Source organism: Leuresthes tenuis, unplaced genomic scaffold, assembly GCF_036924035.1.
Source record: "Leuresthes tenuis unplaced genomic scaffold, fLeuTen1.0.hap1 SCAF_34, whole genome shotgun sequence".
Classification (NCBI taxonomy): domain Eukaryota; kingdom Metazoa; phylum Chordata; class Actinopteri; order Atheriniformes; family Atherinopsidae; genus Leuresthes; species Leuresthes tenuis.
In genome coordinates this window covers 856,049-877,834 of record NW_027325388.1, presented here as the reverse complement: position 1 = coordinate 877,834, position 21,786 = coordinate 856,049, and the positions used below count along the sequence as shown (strand labels likewise).

At 42.0% G+C, this 21,786-nt stretch overlaps 1 non-coding gene across 1 annotated transcript; it reads right to left on the bottom strand.

Moving 5' to 3' along the window:
- Positions 1-17,439: 17,439 nt before the first annotated feature.
- On the bottom strand, positions 17,440-17,553 carry LOC140285265 (U5 spliceosomal RNA). The gene has a single exon (XR_011910362.1). It is a non-coding gene; the product is annotated as a U5 spliceosomal RNA (small nuclear RNA).
- Positions 17,554-21,786: the final 4,233 nt, after the last annotated feature.

Genomic DNA, 21,786 nt, shown 5'->3' with positions numbered 1-21,786 from the left:
TTGCCAGACCATATATGATCAAAACAGGGAGCGGAGGTTCAGCTGCAAGGTGTGAATGTTGAAATCCATCTACACATTGATAATTATGAAGGACAAAGCAGTTCCCACTTGCCCATAAGAAAATAAGCTTATTCTCGGATTCCTGATCCTTCAGTGTTGCTCTTTCTTCTACTGCAAAATACAATGTTGTTCTTTGTTGAAGTCGATCTAGACATTGATAAATATGAAGGAAAAAGCAGTTTTAACTTGGTTTGAGTGAATGAATTCATTTTATACATAAAATCCGAAATCGTGCAGAACTCATGAAAATAAGCTTATTCTCGGATTCCAAAAACTTTTGATTGGCTCTTTCTTTTACTGCAAAGTACAACGTTGTTTTTTTGTTTAAATCTATCGAGACATTGATAAATATGAAGGTAAAAGCCGTTTTAACATAGTTTGAGTGAAGGAATTGATTTTATAGATAAAATCCCAAATCATGCAGAACTCCTCAAAAGGGGCGTATGGCTTAATCACAAGTGTGGTTCTTTCTCCTTCAGGGTAGTATGAGGAAGTTTATGCTTGAAATATATGTAGAAATGGGTACATATGAAGGACAAAGCAGTGTTAACTTAGTTTGAGTGAAGGAATTCGTTTTATACATAAAATCCCAAATCATGCAGAACGTATGAAAAGAAGCTTATTCTCGGATTCCTGATCCTTCAGTTTTGCTCTTTCTTCTACTGCAAAATACAATGTTGTTCTTTGTTGAAGTCGATCTAGACATTGATAAATATGAAGGAAAAAGCAGTTTTAACTTGGTTTGAGTGAATGAATTCATTTTATACATAAAATCCGAAATCGTGCAGAACTCATGAAAATAAGCTTATTCTCGGATTCCTAAAACTTTTGATTTGCTCTTTCTTTTATTGCAAAGTACAACGTTGTTTTTTTGTTCAAATCTATCGAGACATTGATAAATATGAAGGTAAAAGCCGTTTTAACATAGTTTGAGTGAAGGAATTAATTTTATAGATAAAATCCCAAATCATGCAGAACTCCTCAAAAGGGAGGTATGGCTTAATCACAAGTGTGGCTCTTTCTCATTCAGGGTAATATGAGGAAGTTTATGCTTGAAATATATGTAGAAATGGGTACATATGAAGGACAAAGCAGTGTTAACTTAGTTTGAGTGAAGGAATTCATTTTATACATAAAATCCCAAATCATGCAGAACGTATGAAAAGAAGCTTATTCTCGGATTCCTGATCCTTCAGTTTTGCTCTTTCTTCTACTGCAAAATACAATGTTGTTCTTTGTTGAAGTCGATCTAGACATTGATAAATATGAAGGAAAAAGCAGTTTTAACTTGGTTTGAGTGAATGAATTGATTTTATAGATAAAATCCCAAATCATGCAGAACTCCTCAAAAGGGGCGTATGGCTTAATCACAAGTGTGGTTCTTTCTCATTCAGGGTAGTATGAGGAAGTTTATGCTTGAAATATATGTAGAAATGGGTACATATGAAGGACAAAGCAATGTTAACTTAGTTTGCGTGAAAAAATTCATTTTATACATAAAATCCGAAATCGTGCAGAACTCATGAAAATAAGCTTATTCTCGGATTCCTAAAACTTTTGACTTGCACTTTCTTTTACTGCAAAGTACAACGTTGTTTTTTGTTGAAATCTATCTAGACATTGATAAATACCAGCCGAAACTCTGCTGCCGCTTATGATAATTTATGGTTGGGCATTCTTACCTTTTCTTACCCGCTTTTTACAAATTATGATCTTACATTCACACCTACTTGCAGTCGAACACCTTCTCATCCACTTATGATCATGTGCGGTTGGGCTTTCGCACCTTTTCTTACCCATTTTTCAGTAATTATGGGTGGACATTCAGACCTTCTTGCAGCCGAAAACCTCCGCTCCTCTTTTGATCGTACATTGTCGGGCATTCACACCTTGTCTTACCCGCTTTTTACAAACTTTAGTCGGACATTCAAACCTTTTTGCAGCTGAACCACCTCCGCTCCCTGTTTTGATCATATATGGTCTGGCAATAGTACCTTTTCTTACCCGTTTGTGAGTAATTATGGCTGGACATTCACACCTTCTTGCAGCCGAACACAACCTCTCCCGCTTTTGATGATATACGGTCCGTATATCATCTTCTTACCTTTTCTAACACATTTTTCAGCAATTATGGTCGGACATTCACACCTACTCACAGACGAACACCTCCGCTCCCACATTTGATAGTGTATAGTCGGGCATTCTCACCCTTTCTCATCAGCTTTTTGCAAATTATGATCTGATATTCACACCTACTTGCAGTCGAACAGCTCTGCTCCCGCTTTTGATTATGTTTGGTTGGATATTCGAACATTTTCTTAATGCTTTTTACAAACTTTGGTCGGACGTTCACACCGTCTTGCAGCCGAACACCTCCGCTTCCGCTTTTGATGGTGTATAGTCGGGCATTCGAGCCTTTTCTTACCCACCTATTACTTACTATGGTTGGACATTCAAACCTTCTTGTAGCCGAACACATCCGCTCCTGCTTTTGATGATGTATGATTTGGCATTCGCACCTTTTCTTACCCATTTTTCAGTAATTATTGGTCGGACGTTCAGACCTTCTTGCACCTGAACACCTCTGCTCCCGCTTTTGATGGTGTATAGTCGGGCTTTCGAGCCTTTTCTTCCCCGATTTTTACAAATTATGGTTGGACATTCAGACCTTGCAGCCGAAAACCTCCGCTCCCTCTTTTGATCATACATTGTCGGGCATTCGCCCCTTGTCTTACACGGTTTTTACAAACTTTAGTCAGACATTCACACCTTGCAGCTGAACCACCTCCATTCCCTGTTTTGATCATGTGTGGTCTGGAAATACTACCTTTTCTTCCCCCGTTTGTGAGTAATTATGGCTGGACATTCACATCTACTTGCAGCCGAAAAACCACCTCTCCCGCTTTTGATGATGTATTGTCCGGCATTCTAGTCTTTTCTATCACATTTTTCAGCAATTATGATCTGACATTCACACCTACTTGCAGTCGAACAGCTCTGCTCCCGCTTTTGATTATGTTCGGTTGGATATTCAAACCTTTTCTTAACTGCTTTTTACAAACTTTGGTCGGACGTTCACACCTTCTTGCAGCCGAACACCACCTCTCCCGATTTTGATGATGTATGGACCGGCATTCTTACCTTTTCTAACACATTTTTCAGCAATTATGGTTGGAGAATCACACCTACTCACAGCCGAACAACTCCGCTACCGCATTTGATGGTGTATAGTCGGGATTTCTCACCCTTTCTCATCAGCTTTTTGCAAATTATTCTCTGACAGTCACACCTACTTGCAGTTGAACAGCTCTGCTCCCGCTTTTGATTATGTTTGGTTAGATAATCGAACCTTTTCTTAACTGCTTTTTTACAAACTTTGGTCGGACGTTCACACCTTCTTGCAGCCGAACACCTACGCTTCCGGTTTTGATAGTGTATATTCGGGCATACGAACCTTTTCTTACCCGCTTTTTACAAACCATGGTCGGACTTTCACACCTTCTCTTAGCTGAACAACTCCGCTCCCTCTTTTGATTGTGTACAGTCGGGTATTTTAACCTTTTCTTACCCGCTTTTTACCAACTATGATCGGACATTCACACCGTCTTACAGCGGAACACCTCCGCTCCCTCTTTTGATGGTGTATGTTCGGGCATTCGAACCTTTTCTTACCCGCTTTTACAAACCAGGGTCGGACTTTCACACCTTTTAGTAGCCGAACAACTCCGCTCCCGCTATTGATTGTGTACAGTCGGGTATTTTAACCTTTTCTTACCCGCTTTTTACCAACTATGGTCGGACATTCACACCGTCTTACAGCGGAACACCTCCTCTCCCGCTTATGATCATGTACGGTTTGATATTCGAAAATTTACTTTCTTGTTTTAAAGCAATTATTGATGGACATTCAAACCTTCTTTTTGATTGTGTATAGTCGGGCTTTCGAGCCTTTTCTTCCCGGTTTTTACAAACCATGGTGTGACTTTCACACCTTCTTGTAGCCAAACAACTCCGCTCCCGCTATTGATTGTGTACAGTCGGGCATTTTAACCTTTTCTTACCCGCTTTTTACCAACTATGGTCGGACATTCACACCGTCTTACAGCGGAACACCTCTGCTCCCGCTTTTGATGGTGTATAGTCGGGCTTTCGAACCTTTTCTTACCCGCTTTTTACAAACTATGGTGGGACATTCAAACCTTCTTGTATCCGAAAACCTCCGCTCTCTCTTTTGATCATACATTGTCGGACATTCGCACCTTTTCGTACCCGCTTTTTACAAACCATGGTCGGACTTTCACACCTTTTAGTAGCCGAACAACTCCGCTCCCGCTATTGATTGTGTACAGTCGGGTATTTTAACCTTTTCTTACCCGCTTTTTACCAACTATGGTTGGACATTAACACCTTCTTACAGCAGAACACCTCCGCTCCCTCCTTTGATGGTGTATGTTCGGGCATTCGAACCTTTTCTTTCCCGCTTTTTACAAACCATGGTCGGACTTTCACACCTTCTCTTAGCTGAACAACTCCGCTCCCTCTTTTGATTGTGTACAGTCGGGTATTTTAACGTTTTCTTACCCGCTTTTTACCAACTATGATCGGACATTCACACCGTCTTACAGCGGAACACCTCCGCTCCCTCTTTTGATGGTGTATGTTCGGGCATTCGAACCTTTTCTTACCCGCTTTTACAAACCAGGGTCGGACTTTCACACCTTTTAGTAGCCGAACAACTCCGCTCCCGCTATTGATTGTGTACAGTCGGGTATTTTAACCTTTTCTTACCCGCTTTTTACCAACTATGGTCGGACATTCACACCGTCTTACAGCGGAACACCTCCTCTCCCGCTTATGATCATGTACGGTTTGATATTCGAAAATTTACTTTCTTGTTTTAAAGCAATTATTGATGGACATTCAAACCTTCTTTTTGATTGTGTATAGTCGGGCTTTCGAGCCTTTTCTTCCCGGTTTTTACAAACCATGGTGTGACTTTCACACCTTCTTGTAACCAAACAACTCCGCTCCCGCTATTGATTGTGTACAGTCGGGTATTTTAACCTTTTCTTACCCGCTTTTTACCAACTATGGTCGGACATTCACACCGTCTTACAGCGGAACACCTCTGCTCCCGCTTTTGATGGTGTATAGTCGGGCTTTCGAACCTTTTCTTACCCGCTTTTTACAAACTATGGTGGGACATTCAAACCTTCTTGTATCCGAAAACCTCCGCTCTCTCTTTTGATCATACATTGTCGGACATTCGCACCTTTTCGTACCCGCTTTTTACAAACCATGGTCGGACTTTCACACCTTTTAGTAGCCGAACAACTCCGCTCCCGCTATTGATTGTGTACAGTCGGGTATTTTAACCTTTTCTTACCCGCTTTTTACCAACTATGGTTGGACATTAACACCTTCTTACAGCAGAACACCTCCGCTCCCTGTTTTGATTATGTATGGTTTGACATTCGCACCTTCTCTCACCCGCCTTTTACTATGGTCGGCCATTCACAGCTTCCTCTCCACCATATTTGTATGGTGGGATATTCACACCCACTTGCATCCGAAGACCTCTGCCCCAAATTTTGTTGATATTTAGTCGGACATTCGCACCTTACCTGCTTTTGGCAAACTATGGCCTTCTTGCAGCCAAACACCTCTGATCTCGCTTTTGATGATGTAAGGTTGGGCATTCAGACCTTGCTTCACCTGCTTTTCACCAAATATAGTCGGACATTCACACCTTCTTGCAGCCGAACACTTCCGCTCCACCTTTTAGTGTTCTATCACACCTTTTTTTCACCGCATTTTATACATTATGGTTGGAAATTTTCAACCACTCTCATCCGAAGACCTCTCCTCCCGCTTTTGTTAATATATTTGAACTTTAGTCGGACATTCAAACCTTCTTGCAGCTGAACCACCTCCGCTCCCTGTTTTGATCATATATGGTCTGGCAATACTACCTTTTCTTACCCGTTTGTGAGTAATTATGGCTGGACATTCACACCTACTTGCAGCTAAACACAACCTCTCTCGCTTTTGATGATGTATGGACCGGCATTCTTACCTTTTCTAACACATTTTTCAGCAATTATGGTCGGAGATTCACACCTACTCACAGCCGAACAACTCCGCTCCCGCATTTGATGGTGTATAGTCGGGCATTCTCACCCTTTCTCATCAGCTTTATGCAAATTATGATCTGAGATTCACACCTACTTGCAGTCGAACAGCTCTGCTCCCGCTTTTGATTATGTATGGTTGGATATTCGAACCTTTTCTTAACTGCTTTTTACAAACTTTGGTTAGACGTTCACACCTTCTTGTAGCCGAACACATGCACTCCTGCTTTTGATGATGTATGGTTGGGCATTCGCACCTTTTTTTTACCCATTTTTCAGGTATTATGGGTGGACATTCACACCTTCTTGCAGCTGAACACCTCCTCTCCCACTTATGATCATGTGTGGTTTGATTTTCGAAAATTTTCTTTCATGTTTTCTAGCAATTATTGATGGACATTTAGACCTTCTTGCAGCTGAACACCACCTCTCCCGATTTTGATTATGTATGGACCGGCATTTTTACCTTTTCTAACACATTTTTCAGCAATTATGGTTGGAGATTCACACCTACTCACAGCCGAACAACTCCGCTACCGCATTTGATGGTGTATAGTCGGGCATTCTCACCCTTTCTCATCAGCTTTTTGCAAATTATGATCTGACATTCACACCTACTTGCAGTCGAACAGCTCTGCTCCCGCTTTTGATTATGTTTAGTTAGATATTCGAACCTTTTCTTAACTGCTTTTTACAAACTTTGGTCGGACGTTCACAATATCTTGCAGCCGAACACCTCCGCTTCCGCTTTTGATGGTGTATATTCGGGCATACGAACCTTTTCTTACCCGCTTTTTACAAACCAAGGTCGGACTTTCACACCTTCTCTTAGCTGAACAACTCCGCTCCCTCTTTTGATTGTGTACAGTCGTGTAATTTAACCTTTTCTTACCCGCTTTTTACCATCTATGTTCGGACATTCACACCGTCTTACAGCGGAACACCTCCGCTCCCTCTTTTTATGATGTATGGTTAGGCATTCGCACCTTTTCTTACCCATTTTTCAGTAATTATGGGTAGACATTCACACCTTCTTGCAGCTGAACACCTCCTCTCCCGCTTATGATCATGTGCAGTTTGATATTCGAAAATTTTCTTTCATGTTTTCTAGCAATTATTGATGGACATTCAGACCGTCTTGCAGCTGAACACCTCCGCTCCCACTTTTGATGGTGTATAGTCGGTCTTTTGAGCCTTTTCTTCCCCGGTTTTTACAAATTATGGTTGGACATTCAGACCTTCTTGCAGCCGAAAACCTCCACTCCCTCTTTTGATCATACATTGTCGGGCATTCGCACCTTTTCTTACCCGCTTTTTACAAACCATGGTCGGACTTTCACACCTTTTAGTAGCCGAACAACTCCGCTCCCGCTATTGATTGTGTACAGTCGGGTATTTTAACCTTTTCTTACCCGCTTTTTACCAACTATGGTTGGACATTCACACCTTCTTACAGCAGAACACCTCCGCTCCCTGTTTTGATTATGTATGGTTTGACATTCGCACCTTCTCTCACCCGCCTTTTACTATTGTCGGCCATTCACAGCTTCCTCTCCACCATACTTGTATGGTGGGATATTCACACCCACCTGCATCCGAAGATCTCCGCCCCCACTTTTGTTGATATTTAGTCGGTCATTCGCACCTTACCCGCTTTTGGCAAACTATGGCCTTCTTGCAGCCCAACACCTCTGATCTCGCTTTTGATGATGTAAGGTTGGGCATTCAGACCTTGCTTCACCTGCTTTTCACCAAATATAGTCGGACATTCACACCCACTTGCATCCGAAGACCTCCGCCCCAAATTTTGTTGATATTTAGTCGGACATTCGCACCTTACCCGCTTTTGGCAAACTATGGCCTTCTTGCAGCCAAACACCTCTGATCTCGCTTTTGATGATGTAAGGTTGGGCATTCAGACCTTGCTTCACCTGCTTTTCACCAAATATAGTCGGACATTCACACCTTCTTGCAGCCGAACACTTCCGCTCCACCTTTTAGTGTTCTATCACACCTTTTTTTCACCGCATTTTATACATTATGGTTGGAAATTTTCAACCACTCTCATCCGAAGACCTCTCCTCCCGCTTTTGTTAATATATTTGAACTTTAGTCGGACATTCAAACCTTCTTGCAGCTGAACCACCTCCGCTCCCTGTTTTGATCATATATGGTCTGGCAATACTACCTTTTCTTACCCGTTTGTGAGTAATTATGGCTGGACATTCACACCTACTTGCAGCCGAACACAACCTCTCTCGCTTTTGATGATGTATGGACCGGCATTCTTACCTTTTCTAACACATTTTTCAGCAATTATGGTCGGAGATTCACACCTACTCACAGCCGAACAACTCCGCTCCCGCATTTGATGGTGTATAGTCGGGCATTCTCACCCTTTCTCATCAGCTTTTTGCAAATTATGATCTGACATTCACACCTACTTGCAGTCGAACAGCTCTGCTCCCGCTTTTGATTATGTATGGTTGGATATTCGAACCTTTTCTTAACTGCTTTTTACAAACTTTGGTTGGACGTTCACACCTTCTTGTAGCCGAACACATGCACTCCTGCTTTTGATGATGTATGGTTGGGCATTCGCACCTTTTTTTTACCCATTTTTCAGGTATTATGGGTGGACATTCACACCTTCTTGCAGCTGAACACCTCCTCTCCCACTTATGATCATGTGTGGTTTGATTTTCGAAAATTTTCTTTCATGTTTTCTAGCAATTATTGATAGACATTTAGACCTTCTTGCAGCTGAACACCACCTCTCCCGATTTTGATTATGTATGGACCGGCATTTTTACCTTTTCTATCACATTTTTCAGCAATTATGGTTGGAGATTCACACCTACTCACAGCCGAACAACTCCGCTACCGCATTTGATGGTGTATAGTCGGGCATTCTCACCCTTTCTCATCAGCTTTTTGCAAATTATGATCTGACATTCACACCTACTTGCAGTCGAACAGCTCTGCTCCCGCTTTTGATTATGTATGGTTGGATATTCGAACCTTTTCTTAACTGCTTTTTACAAACTTTGGTTGGACGTTCACACCTTCTTGTAGCCGAACACATGCACTCCTGCTTTTGATGATGTATGGTTGGGCATTCGCACCTTTTTTTTACCCATTTTTCAGGTATTATGGGTGGACATTCACACCTTCTTGCAGCTGAACACCTCCTCTCCCACTTATGATCATGTGTGGTTTGATTTTCGAAAATTTTCTTTCATGTTTTCTAGCAATTATTGATGGACATTTAGACCTTCTTGCAGCTGAACACCACCTCTCCCGATTTTGATTATGTATGGACCGGCATTTTTACCTTTTCTAACACATTTTTCAGCAATTATGGTTGGAGATTCACACCTACTAACAGCCGAACAACTCCGCTACCGCATTTGATGGTGTATAGTCGGGCATTCTCACCCTTTCTCATCAGCTTTTTGCAAATTATGATCTGACATTCACACCTACTTGCAGTCGAACAGCTCTGCTCCCGCTTTTGATTATGTATGGTTGGATATTCGAACCTTTTCTTAACTGCTTTTTACAAACTTTGGTCGGACGTTCACACCTTCTTGTAGCCGCACACATGCACTCCTGCTTTTGATGATGTATGGTTGGGCATTCGCACCTTTTTTTTACCCATTTTTCAGGTATTATGGGTGGACATTCACACCTTCTTGCAGCTGAACACCTCCTCTCCCACTTATGATCATGTGTGGTTTGATTTTCGAAAATTTTCTTTCATGTTTTCTAGCAATTATTGATGGACATTTAGACCTTCTTGCAGCTGAACACCACCTCTCCCGATTTTGATTATGTATGGACCGGCATTTTTACCTTTTCTAACACATTTTTCAGCAATTATGGTTGGAGATTCACACCTACTCACAGCCGAACAACTCCGCTACCGCATTTGATGGTGTATAGTCGGGCATTCTCACCCTTTCTCATCAGCTTTTTGCAAATTATGATCTGACATTCACATCTACTTCCAGTCGAACAGCTCTGCTCCCGCTTTTGATTATGTTTAGTTAGATATTCGAACCTTTTCTTAACTGCTTTTTACAAACTTTGGTCGGACGTTCACAATATCTTGCAGCCGAACACCTCCGCTTCCGCTTTTGATGGTGTATATTCGGGCATACGAACCTTTTATTACCCGCTTTTTACAAACCATGGTCGGACTTTCACACCTTTTAGTAGCCGAACAACTCCGCTCCCGCTATTGATTGTGTACAGTCGGGTATTTTAACCTTTTCTTACCCGCTTTTTACCAACTATGGTTGGACATTCACACCTTCTTACAGCAGAACACCTCCGCTCCCTGTTTTGATTATGTATGGTTTGACTTTCACACCTTCTCTCACCTGCCTTTTACTATGGTCGGCCATTCACAGCTTCCTCTCCACCATACTTGTATGGTGGGATATTCACACCCACCTGCATCCGAAGACCTCCGCCCCCACTTTTGTTGATATTTAGTCGGTCATTCGCACCTTACCCGCTTTTGGCAAACTATGGCCTTCTTGTAGCCCAACACCTCTGATCTCGCTTTTGATGATGTAAGGTTGGGCATTCAGACCTTGCTTCACCTGCTTTTCACCAAATATAGTCGGACATTCACACCCACTTGCATCCGAAGACCTCCGCCCCAAATTTTGTTGATATTTAGTCGGACATTCACACCTTACCCGCTTTTGGCAAACTATGGCCTTCTTGCAGCCAAACACCTCTGATCTCGCTTTTGATGATGTAAGGTTGGGCATTCAGACCTTGCTTCACCTGCTTTTCACCAAATATAGTCGGACATTCACACCTTCTTGCAGCCGAACACTTCCGCTCCACCTTTTAGTGTTCTATCACACCTTTTTTTCACCGCATTTTATACATTATGGTCGGAAATTTTCAACCACTCTCATCCGAAGACCTCTCCTCCCGCTTTTGTTAATATATTTGAACTTTAGTCGGACATTCAAACCTTCTTGCAGCTGAACCACCTCCGCTCCCTGTTTTGAACATATATGGTCTGGCAATACTACCTTTTCTTACCCGTTTGTGAGTAATTATGGCTGGACATTCACACCTACTTGCAGCCGAACACAACCTCTCTCGATTTTGATGATGTATGGACCGGCATTCTTACCTTTTCTAACACATTTTTCAGCAATTATGGTCGGAGATTCACACCTACTCACAGCCGAACAACTCCGCTCCCGCATTTGATGGTGTATAGTCGGGCATTCTCACCCTTTCTCATCAGCTTTTTGCAAATTATGATCTGACATTCACACCTACTTGCAGTCGAACAGCTCTGCTCCCGCTTTTGATTATGTATGGTTGGATATTCGAACCTTTTCTTAACTGCTTTTTACAAACTTTGGTTGGACGTTCACACCTTCTTGTAGCCGAACACATGCACTCCTGCTTTTGATGATGTATGGTTGGGCATTCGCACCTTTTTTTTACCCATTTTTCAGGTATTATGGGTGGACATTCACACCTTCTTGCAGCTGAACACCTCCTCTCCCACTTATGATCATGTGTGGTTTGATTTTCGAAAATTTTCTTTCATGTTTTCTAGCAATTATTGATAGACATTTAGACCTTCTTGCAGCTGAACACCACCTCTCCCGATTTTGATTATGTATGGACCGGCATTTTTACCTTTTCTATCACATTTTTCAGCAATTATGGTTGGAGATTCACACCTACTCACAGCCGAACAACTCCGCTACCGCATTTGATGGTGTATAGTCGGGCATTCTCACCCTTTCTCATCAGCTTTTTGCAAATTATGATCTGACATTCACACCTACTTGCAGTCGAACAGCTCTGCTCCCGCTTTTGATTATGTATGGTTGGATATTCGAACCTTTTCTTAACTGCTTTTTACAAACTTTGGTTGGACGTTCACACCTTCTTGTAGCCGAACACATGCACTCCTGCTTTTGATGATGTATGGTTGGGCATTCGCACCTTTTTTTTACCCATTTTTCAGGTATTATGGGTGGACATTCACACCTTCTTGCAGCTGAACACCTCCTCTCCCACTTATGATCATGTGTGGTTTGATTTTCGAAAATTTTCTTTCATGTTTTCTAGCAATTATTGATGGACATTTAGACCTTCTTGCAGCTGAACACCACCTCTCCCGATTTTGATTATGTATGGACCGGCATTTTTACCTTTTCTAACACATTTTTCAGCAATTATGGTTGGAGATTCACACCTACTAACAGCCGAACAACTCCGCTACCGCATTTGATGGTGTATAGTCGGGCATTCTCACCCTTTCTCATCAGCTTTTTGCAAATTATGATCTGACATTCACACCTACTTGCAGTCGAACAGCTCTGCTCCCGCTTTTGATTATGTATGGTTGGATATTCGAACCTTTTCTTAACTGCTTTTTACAAACTTTGGTCGGACGTTCACACCTTCTTGTAGCCGCACACATGCACTCCTGCTTTTGATGATGTATGGTTGGGCATTCGCACCTTTTTTTTACCCATTTTTCAGGTATTATGGGTGGACATTCACACCTTCTTGCAGCTGAACACCTCCTCTCCCACTTATGATCATGTGTGGTTTGATTTTCGAAAATTTTCTTTCATGTTTTCTAGCAATTATTGATGGACATTTAGACCTTCTTGCAGCTGAACACCACCTCTCCCGATTTTGATTATGTATGGACCGGCATTTTTACCTTTTCTAACACATTTTTCAGCAATTATGGTTGGAGATTCACACCTACTCACAGCCGAACAACTCCGCTACCGCATTTGATGGTGTATAGTCGGGCATTCTCACCCTTTCTCATCAGCTTTTTGCAAATTATGATCTGACATTCACATCTACTTCCAGTCGAACAGCTCTGCTCCCGCTTTTGATTATGTTTAGTTAGATATTCGAACCTTTTCTTAACTGCTTTTTACAAACTTTGGTCGGACGTTCACAATATCTTGCAGCCGAACACCTCCGCTTCCGCTTTTGATGGTGTATATTCGGGCATACGAACCTTTTATTACCCGCTTTTTACAAACCATGGTCGGACTTTCACACCTTTTAGTAGCCGAACAACTCCGCTCCCGCTATTGATTGTGTACAGTCGGGTATTTTAACCTTTTCTTACCCGCTTTTTACCAACTATGGTTGGACATTCACACCTTCTTACAGCAGAACACCTCCGCTCCCTGTTTTGATTATGTATGGTTTGACTTTCGCACCTTCTCTCACCTGCCTTTTACTATGGTCGGCCATTCACAGCTTCCTCTCCACCATACTTGTATGGTGGGATATTCACACCCACCTGCATCCGAAGACCTCCGCCCCCACTTTTGTTGATATTTAGTCGGTCATTCGCACCTTACCCGCTTTTGGCAAACTATGGCCTTCTTGTAGCCCAACACCTCTGATCTCGCTTTTGATGATGTAAGGTTGGGCATTCAGACCTTGCTTCACCTGCTTTTCACCAAATATAGTCGGACATTCACACCCACTTGCATCCGAAGACCTCCGCCCCAAATTTTGTTGATATTTAGTCGGACATTCGCACCTTACCCGCTTTTGGCAAACTATGGCCTTCTTGCAGCCAAACACCTCTGATCTCGCTTTTGATGATGTAAGGTTGGGCATTCAGACCTTGCTTCACCTGCTTTTCACCAAATATAGTCGGACATTCACACCTTCTTGCAGCCGAACACTTCCGCTCCACCTTTTAGTGTTCTATCACACCTTTTTTTCACCGCATTTTATACATTATGGTCGGAAATTTTCAACCACTCTCATCCGAAGACCTCTCCTCCCGCTTTTGTTAATATATTTGAACTTTAGTCGGACATTCAAACCTTCTTGCAGCTGAACCACCTCCGCTCCCTGTTTTGAACATATATGGTCTGGCAATACTACCTTTTCTTACCCGTTTGTGAGTAATTATGGCTGGACATTCACACCTACTTGCAGCCGAACACAACCTCTCTCGATTTTGATGATGTATGGACCGGCATTCTTACCTTTTCTAACACATTTTTCAGCAATTATGGTCGGAGATTCACACCTACTCACAGCCGAACAACTCCGCTCCCGCATTTGATGGTGTATAGTCGGGCATTCTCACCCTTTCTCATCAGCTTTTTGCAAATTATGATCTGACATTCACACCTACTTGCAGTCGAACAGCTCTGCTCCCGCTTTTGATTATGTTTGGTTGGATATTCGAACCTTTTCTTAACTTCTTTTTACATATTTTGGTTGGACGTTCACACCTTCTTGTAGCCGAACACTTCCACTCCTGCTTTTGATGATGTATGGTTGGGCATTCACACCTTTTTTTTGCCCATTTTTCAGGAATTATGGGTGGACATTCACACCTTGCAGCTGAACACCTCCTATCCCACTTATGATCATGTGCGGATTGATTTTCGAAAAGTTTCTTTCATGTTTTCTAGCAATTATTGATGGACATGTAGACCTTCTTGCAGCTGAACACCTCCGCTCCCGCTTTTGATCATACATTGTCAGGCATTCGCACCTTGTCTTACCCACTTTTTACAAACTTTAGTCGAACAGTCACACCTTTTTGCAGCCGAACACCACCTCTCCCGCTTTTGATGATGTATGGTCCAGTTCTTACCTTTTCTAACACATTCTTCAGCAATTATGGTCGGACATTCACACCTACTCAGAGCCGAACACCTCCGCTCCCGCATTTGATGGTGTATAGTCGGGCATTCTCACCCTTTCTCATCAGCTTTTTACAAATTATGATCTGACATTCACACCTGCTTTTGATAATGTATTGTTAGGCATTCGCACCTTTTTTTTTACCCATTTTTCATGAATTATGGGTGGACATTCACACCTTCTTGCAGCCGAACACCTCCTCTCCCGCTTATGATCATGTGCGGTTTGATATTCGAAAATTTACTTTCTTGTTTTAAAGCAATTATTGATGGACATTCAAACCTTCTTTTTGATGGTGTATAGTCGGGCTTTCGAGCCTTTTCTTCCCGGTTTTTACAAACCATGGTCGGACTTTCACACCTTCTTGTAGCCGAACAACTCCGCTCCCGCTATTGATTGTGTACAGTCGGGTATTTTAACCTTTTCTTACCCGCTTTTTACCAACTATGGTCGGACATTCACACCGTCTTACAGCGGAACACCTCTGCTCCCGCTTTTGATGGTGTATAGTCGGGCATTCGAACCTTTTCTTACCCGCTTTTTACAAACTATGGTGGGACATTCAAACCTTCTTGTATCCGAAAACCTCCGCTCTCTCTTTTGATCATACATTGTCGGACATTCGCACCTTTTCTTACCCGCTTTTTACAAACCATGGTCGGACTTTCACATCTTCTTGTAGCCGAACACATCCGCTCCCGCTATTGATTGTGTACAGTCGGGTATTTTAACCTTTTCTTACCCGCTTTTTACCAACTATGGTCGGACATTCACACCTTCGTACAGCGGAACACCTCCGCTCCCTCTTTTGATGGTGTATGTTCGGGCATTCAAACCTTTTCTTACCCGCTTTTTCCAAACTATGGTCGGCTATTCACAGCTTCCTCTCCACCATACTTGTATGGTGGAATATTCACACCCACTTGCATCCGAAGACCTCCGCCCCAAATTTTGTTGATATTTAGTCGGACATTCGCACCTTACCCGCTTTTGGAAAACTATGGCCTTCTTGCAGCCAAACACCTCTGATCTCGCTTTTGATGATGTAAGGTTGGGCATTCAGACCTTGATTCACCTGCTTTTCACCAAATATAGTCGGACATTCACACCTTCTTGCAGCCGAACACTTCCGGTTTTAGTGTTCTATGAGGCATTCACATATTTTTTTTCACCGTATTTTATAGATTATGGTTGGAAATTCTCACCCACTCTCATCCGAAGACCTCTCCTCCCGCTTTTGTTAATATATAGTCGGGCATTCGAACCTTTTCTTACCCGCTTTTTACAAATTATAGTCGAACATTCACACCTACTTGCAGCTGAATACTTCCGCTCCACCTTTTAGGTATGTATGGTTGGCATTTGCACCTCTTTTTATACTGATTGCTGAAGATTAAGTTGTACTTTCTCAAACTACAACATTTTTTTATTTGTTGAAACTTGATTTGAAGTGGATAAATAAGGAGGACAAACAGTTTTAAGTCAGGCTGATAGAAGGAATTAATTTTATAGCAAAATCTGTACTTCGTCATATGTCGAGAGATGCTTATTGCTGAAGAAGTTCTTTCTCTTTCTACAAAGTACAACGTTGTTTATCGTTGAAACTTGATTAGACATGAATAAATATGAAGGACAAAGCAGTCTTAACTTGGTTTGAGTTAAGGAATTCGTTTTATAGGAGAATCCGAATTCGTGCATAACTCATAAAATAGAGCTTATTTTCGGATTCCTGAAGAATGATTCTGGTTCTTTCTCATAATACAAAGTTTGTTGTTTATTGTTGAAACTTCATCAGAAGTGAAGAAATAAATGAATGCCTATCAACAAATTGACCTTCTGTTGACCTTCGGGGAGGTGAGTATCTTCACTAGACTCACCTGTCTGCTCTTCCTCCTCATTTAGCGTAGCTCCACCCTCTGCCTGTGAATTCTCACAGACTTCAACACTGAGTGGTGAGGCCTCTACAGGCCCCTCCCCTTTTTGCTCCTCACTTCCAATCCAAGCTTTTGGCGGGAAGTTTGAATTTATTGGGTCAACCTCTTCACTTTGTTCACCAACTGCCACCTTTGTTCCTTCTCTTTGTTGGCTTGACTGTGGCTTTACCGTCTTTAATTTGTTGGCAAAAGATTTAGGGCAATCTCTGAAGAGGTGATTTAATTCTCCACAGAGATTACATTTCCTGCCATTTGGACACTCTCCAAAAGTTTGCCCAATTTCTCTGCTCTTCCCACATAACACCTTGGTACAAGCCTCAACCAGGTGCCCATGCTCACCACACTTGCGGCAGAACTTGGGCTGCCCCTGGTAGTGGATGTAACCTCGGTTTTCAAGGTGGCCAGAGTGTCGCCCACCCGCTGCACTGAGCACTCTTCAGCCCTTTTAAATGGTATAACTTTGCACTCCCGCACGCTCCAGCAAGCACCATTCAAGCAACAACTTTGCACTCCAGCTTCGAACATCGGCACAGTCGCAACAAGTAAGGCGACTCTACTCAGAGAAGTCACTCTGCACAGTAACAAGATTTCTTTTGCACAGACAGAAAGGGCTTCACCCGCCAAGGTAAAGCCTGCCAAAAATAGAAACAACTCATTAGTGCTGCTCTCCACAGAAATCTTTAGTAAAAGGCGAAAGACTTGTACGTTATGAAGAGAAACCAGAGTACGATTATCCGTCACTGCGGGAGCAGGGCATCAGGCTTGTTGCCATAGCCACCTTCCCCATGGTGAGCTTTGCTTGGTTGAGACGCTTGCTCCCCCCCCCTTGCTCCTCGGCTGACCAAGTAGGAACAATCGGGCCCTATTCGATGGCTGCCTTGTCTTTTACTCTGTGCAAAAGACAAGGCAGCAACAAAAACACCACGAGAATCCCGTATTGAGGCTTTGTTCTGACCGCTCATTCGGGGTCGCGTTTCTTTCAAGCAATTCTCCTGGTTAGCCCACACTCGGCTCGCTCCCATAGCCGTGTTAAAGTCTACTTCGCATTCACTCTCTTTTCTCAGCAGACTCTTGGGATTTTATCTATAAAATGAATTCCTTCACTCAAACTATGTGAAAACTGCTTTGTCCTTAATATTTACCATGTCTAGAAAGATTTAAACAAAAAAAACAACGTTGTACTTTGCAGTAAAAGAAAGAGCAAATCTAAAGTTTCAGGAATCCGAGAATAAGCTTACTTTCATGAGTTCTTCACGATTTGCTATAAAATTAATTCCTTCACTCAAACTAAATTAAAACTGCTAAACCGCTAATCTGTTATATGTAAGGCAGATGTCAAATTCACCGAAATAGGATCAAAGGGTATTCGGCCAATCGAGCTGTAGCAGCTTCGGTAAAAGAGTATAAGTTGAAGAGTTTGTGAATAAAGGTGTGCGCACACATAGTGTGCTGTACGAAAATAGGCAGGGAGCAATGCCGGCTGGGGTATATGTTCTTGTATGTTGTCTGACTGTTTGATTTGAATGTGTTGTGTAAGTGTCCTGTTGAATGTTACATGTTTGGGCTTTGACACGCTTCACTGTGGTTGTTAACTGTGTGGTGTGTCCTGAAATGTTATATGTTTGGGCTGTGTGACATGCTTAATGCTTGTCAGTAGCTACCCACTTATTCATATATAGCAACTGACAACATAAGAAGTCCGGACATACTTTGATAGTAGTTGTAGAAGTATCCTTATTGATAATAGATCACTAATTCATAGTGATAGAACAGTAGATGAACAGGTGCTTGCACATGTCTCACGAAAATAAAATGGGTGTATCATTGCTGATGGCAGAGCAATACTGCCAAACTTATGAGTTCTTGTGGCAAACTTGATTCAGTGTCTTGACGTGTATACGCTGTTTCGCTGACTTGATTGTCACAAGAAACAAAGTGTGTTTGATAAGATCCGACCATTTTATTACGGGAGGATCAGTATGTATGGATTCTGATGTGACTGATAAACCCATTCGTATCTTAAGCATAATCTAATACATGAGACAACGCCCTGGCACACGATAAAAAAAAAAAAGAGAGAGAGCGGTTTTGTGTCCCCACAGTCCATAATGTAGAAAAGAGAGAAAAAAGCCTTTCTGATTTGGTGTGTGTGCTCATAGTGCAGAGTGTAGAGAAAAGAAAGCCGTTTTGGTGTCACGGGTGTTGTGACTTACATACACACATTTCTAAATTGAGAAAGGAAATTATTTTAGAGGAAGCACTAGAGTTTAGATCCCACATTTGTTGATAGGCATTCATTTATTTCTTCACTTCTGATGAAGTTTCAACAATAAACAACAAACTTTGTATTATGAGAAAGAACCAGAATCATTCTTCAGGAATCCGAAAATAAGCTCTATTTTATGAGTTATGCACGAATTCGGATTCTCCTATAAAACGAATTCCTTAACTCAAACCAAGTTAAGACTGCTTTGTCCTTCATATTTATTCATGTCTAATCAAGTTTCAACGATAAACAACGTTGTACTTTGTAGAATGAGAAAGAACTTCTTCAGCAATAAGCATCTCTTGACATATGACGAAGTACAGATTTTGCTATAAAATTAATTCCTTCTATCAGCCTGACTTAAAACTGTTTGTCCTCCTTATTTATCCACTTCAAATCAAGTTTCAACAAATAAAAAAATGTTGTAGTTTGAGAAAGTACAACTTAATCTTCAGCAATCAGTATAAAAAGAGGTGCAAATGCCAACCATACATACCTAAAAGGTGGAGCGGAAGTATTCAGCTGCAAGTAGGTGTGAATGTTCGACTATAATTTGTAAAAAGCGGGTAAGAAAAGGTTCAAATGCCCGACTATATATTAACAAAAGCGGGAGGAGAGGTCTTCAGATGAGAGTGGGTGAGAATTTCCAACCATAATCTATAAAGTACGGTGAAAAAATATATGTGAATGCCTCATAGAACACTAAAAGCGGAAGTGTTCGGCTGCAAGAAGGTGTGAATGTCCGACTATATTTGGTGAAAAGCAGGTGAAGCAAAGTCTGAATGCCCAACCTTACATCATCAAAAGCGAGATCAGAGGTGTTTGGCTGCAAGAAGGCCATAGTTTTCCAAAAGCGGGTAAGGTGCGAATGTCCGACTAAATATCAACAAAATTTGGGGCGGAGGTCTTCGGATGCAAGTGGGTGTGAATATTCCACCATACAAGTATGGTGGAGAGGAAGCTGTGAATAGCCGACCATAGTTTGGAAAAAGCGGGTAAGAAAAGGTTTGAATGCCCGAACATACACCATCAAAAGAGGGAGCGGAGGTGTTCCGCTGTACGAAGGTGTGAATGTCCGACCATAGTTGGTAAAAAGCGGGTAAGAAAAGGTTAAAATACCCGACTGTACACAATCAATAGCGGGAGCGGATGTGTTCGGCTACAAGAAGATGTGAAAGTCCGACCCTGGTTTGTAAAAAGCGGGTAAGAAAAGGTGCGAATGTCCGACAATGTATGATCAAAAGAGAGAGCGGAGGTTTTCGGATACAAGAAGGTTTGAATGTCCCACCATAGTTTGTAAAAAGCGGGTAAGAAAAGGTTCGAATGCCCGACTATACACCATCAAAAGCAGGAGCGGAGTTGTTCGGCTACAAGAAGGTGTGAAAGTCCGACCATGGTTTGTAAAAACCGGGAAGAAAAGGCTCGAAAGCCCGACTATACACCATCAAAAAGAAGGTTTGAATGTCCATCAATAATTGCTTTAAAACAAGAAAGTAAATTTTCGAATATCAAACCGCACATGATCATAAGCGGGAGAGGAGGTGTTCGGCTGCAAGAAGGTGTGAATGTCCACCCATAATTCATGAAAAATGGGTAAAAAAAAGGTGCGAATGCCTAACAATACATTATCAAAAGCAGGTGTGAATGTCAGATTATAATTTGTAAAAAGCTGATGAGAAAGGGTGAGAATGCCCGACTATACACCATCAAATGCGGGAGCGGAGGTGTTCGGCTCTGAGTAGGTGTGAATGTCCGACCATAATTGCTGAAGAATGTGTTAGAAAAGATAAGAATGCTGGACCATACATCATCAAAAGCGGGAGAGGTGGTGTTCGGCTGCAAAAAGGTGTAACTGTTCGACTAAAGTTTGTAAAAAGTGGGTAAGACAAGGTGCGAATGCCTGACAATGTATGATCAAAAGCGGGAGCGGAGGTGTTCAGCTGCAAGAAGGTCTACATGTCCATCAATAATTGCTAGAAAACATGAAAGAAACTTTTCGAAAATCAAACCGCACATGATCATAAGTGGGATAGGAGGTGTTCAGCTGCAAGGTGTGAATGTCCACCCATAATGCCTGAAAAATGGGCAAAAAAAAGGTGTGAATGCCCAACCATACATCATCAAAAGCAGGAGTGGAAGTGTTCGGCTACAAGAAGGTGTGAACGTCCAACCAAAATATGTAAAAAGCAGTAAAGAAAAGGTTCGAATATCCAACCAAACATAATCAAAAGCGGGAGCAGAGCTTTTCGACTGCAAGTAGGTGTGAATGTCAGATCATAATTTGCAAAAAGCTGATGAGAAAGGGTGAGAATGCCCGACTATACATCATCAAATGCGGGAGCGGAGTTGTTCGGCTGTGAGTAGGTGTGAATCTCCGACCATAATTGCTGAAAAATGTGTTAGAAAAGGTAAAAATGCCGGTCCATACATCATCAAAAGCGAGAGGGGTTGTGTTCGGCTGCAAGTAGGTGTGAATGTCCAGCCATAATTACTCACAAACGGGTAAGAAAAGGTAGTATTGCCAGACCATATATGATCAAAACAGGGAGCGGAGGTGGTTCAGCTGCAAGAAGGTTTGAATGTCCGACTAAAGTTCAAATATATTAAAGAAAGCGGGAGGAGAGGTCTTCGGATGAGAGTGGTTGAAAATTTCCAACCATAATGTATAAAATGCGGTGAAAATAAGGTGTGATAT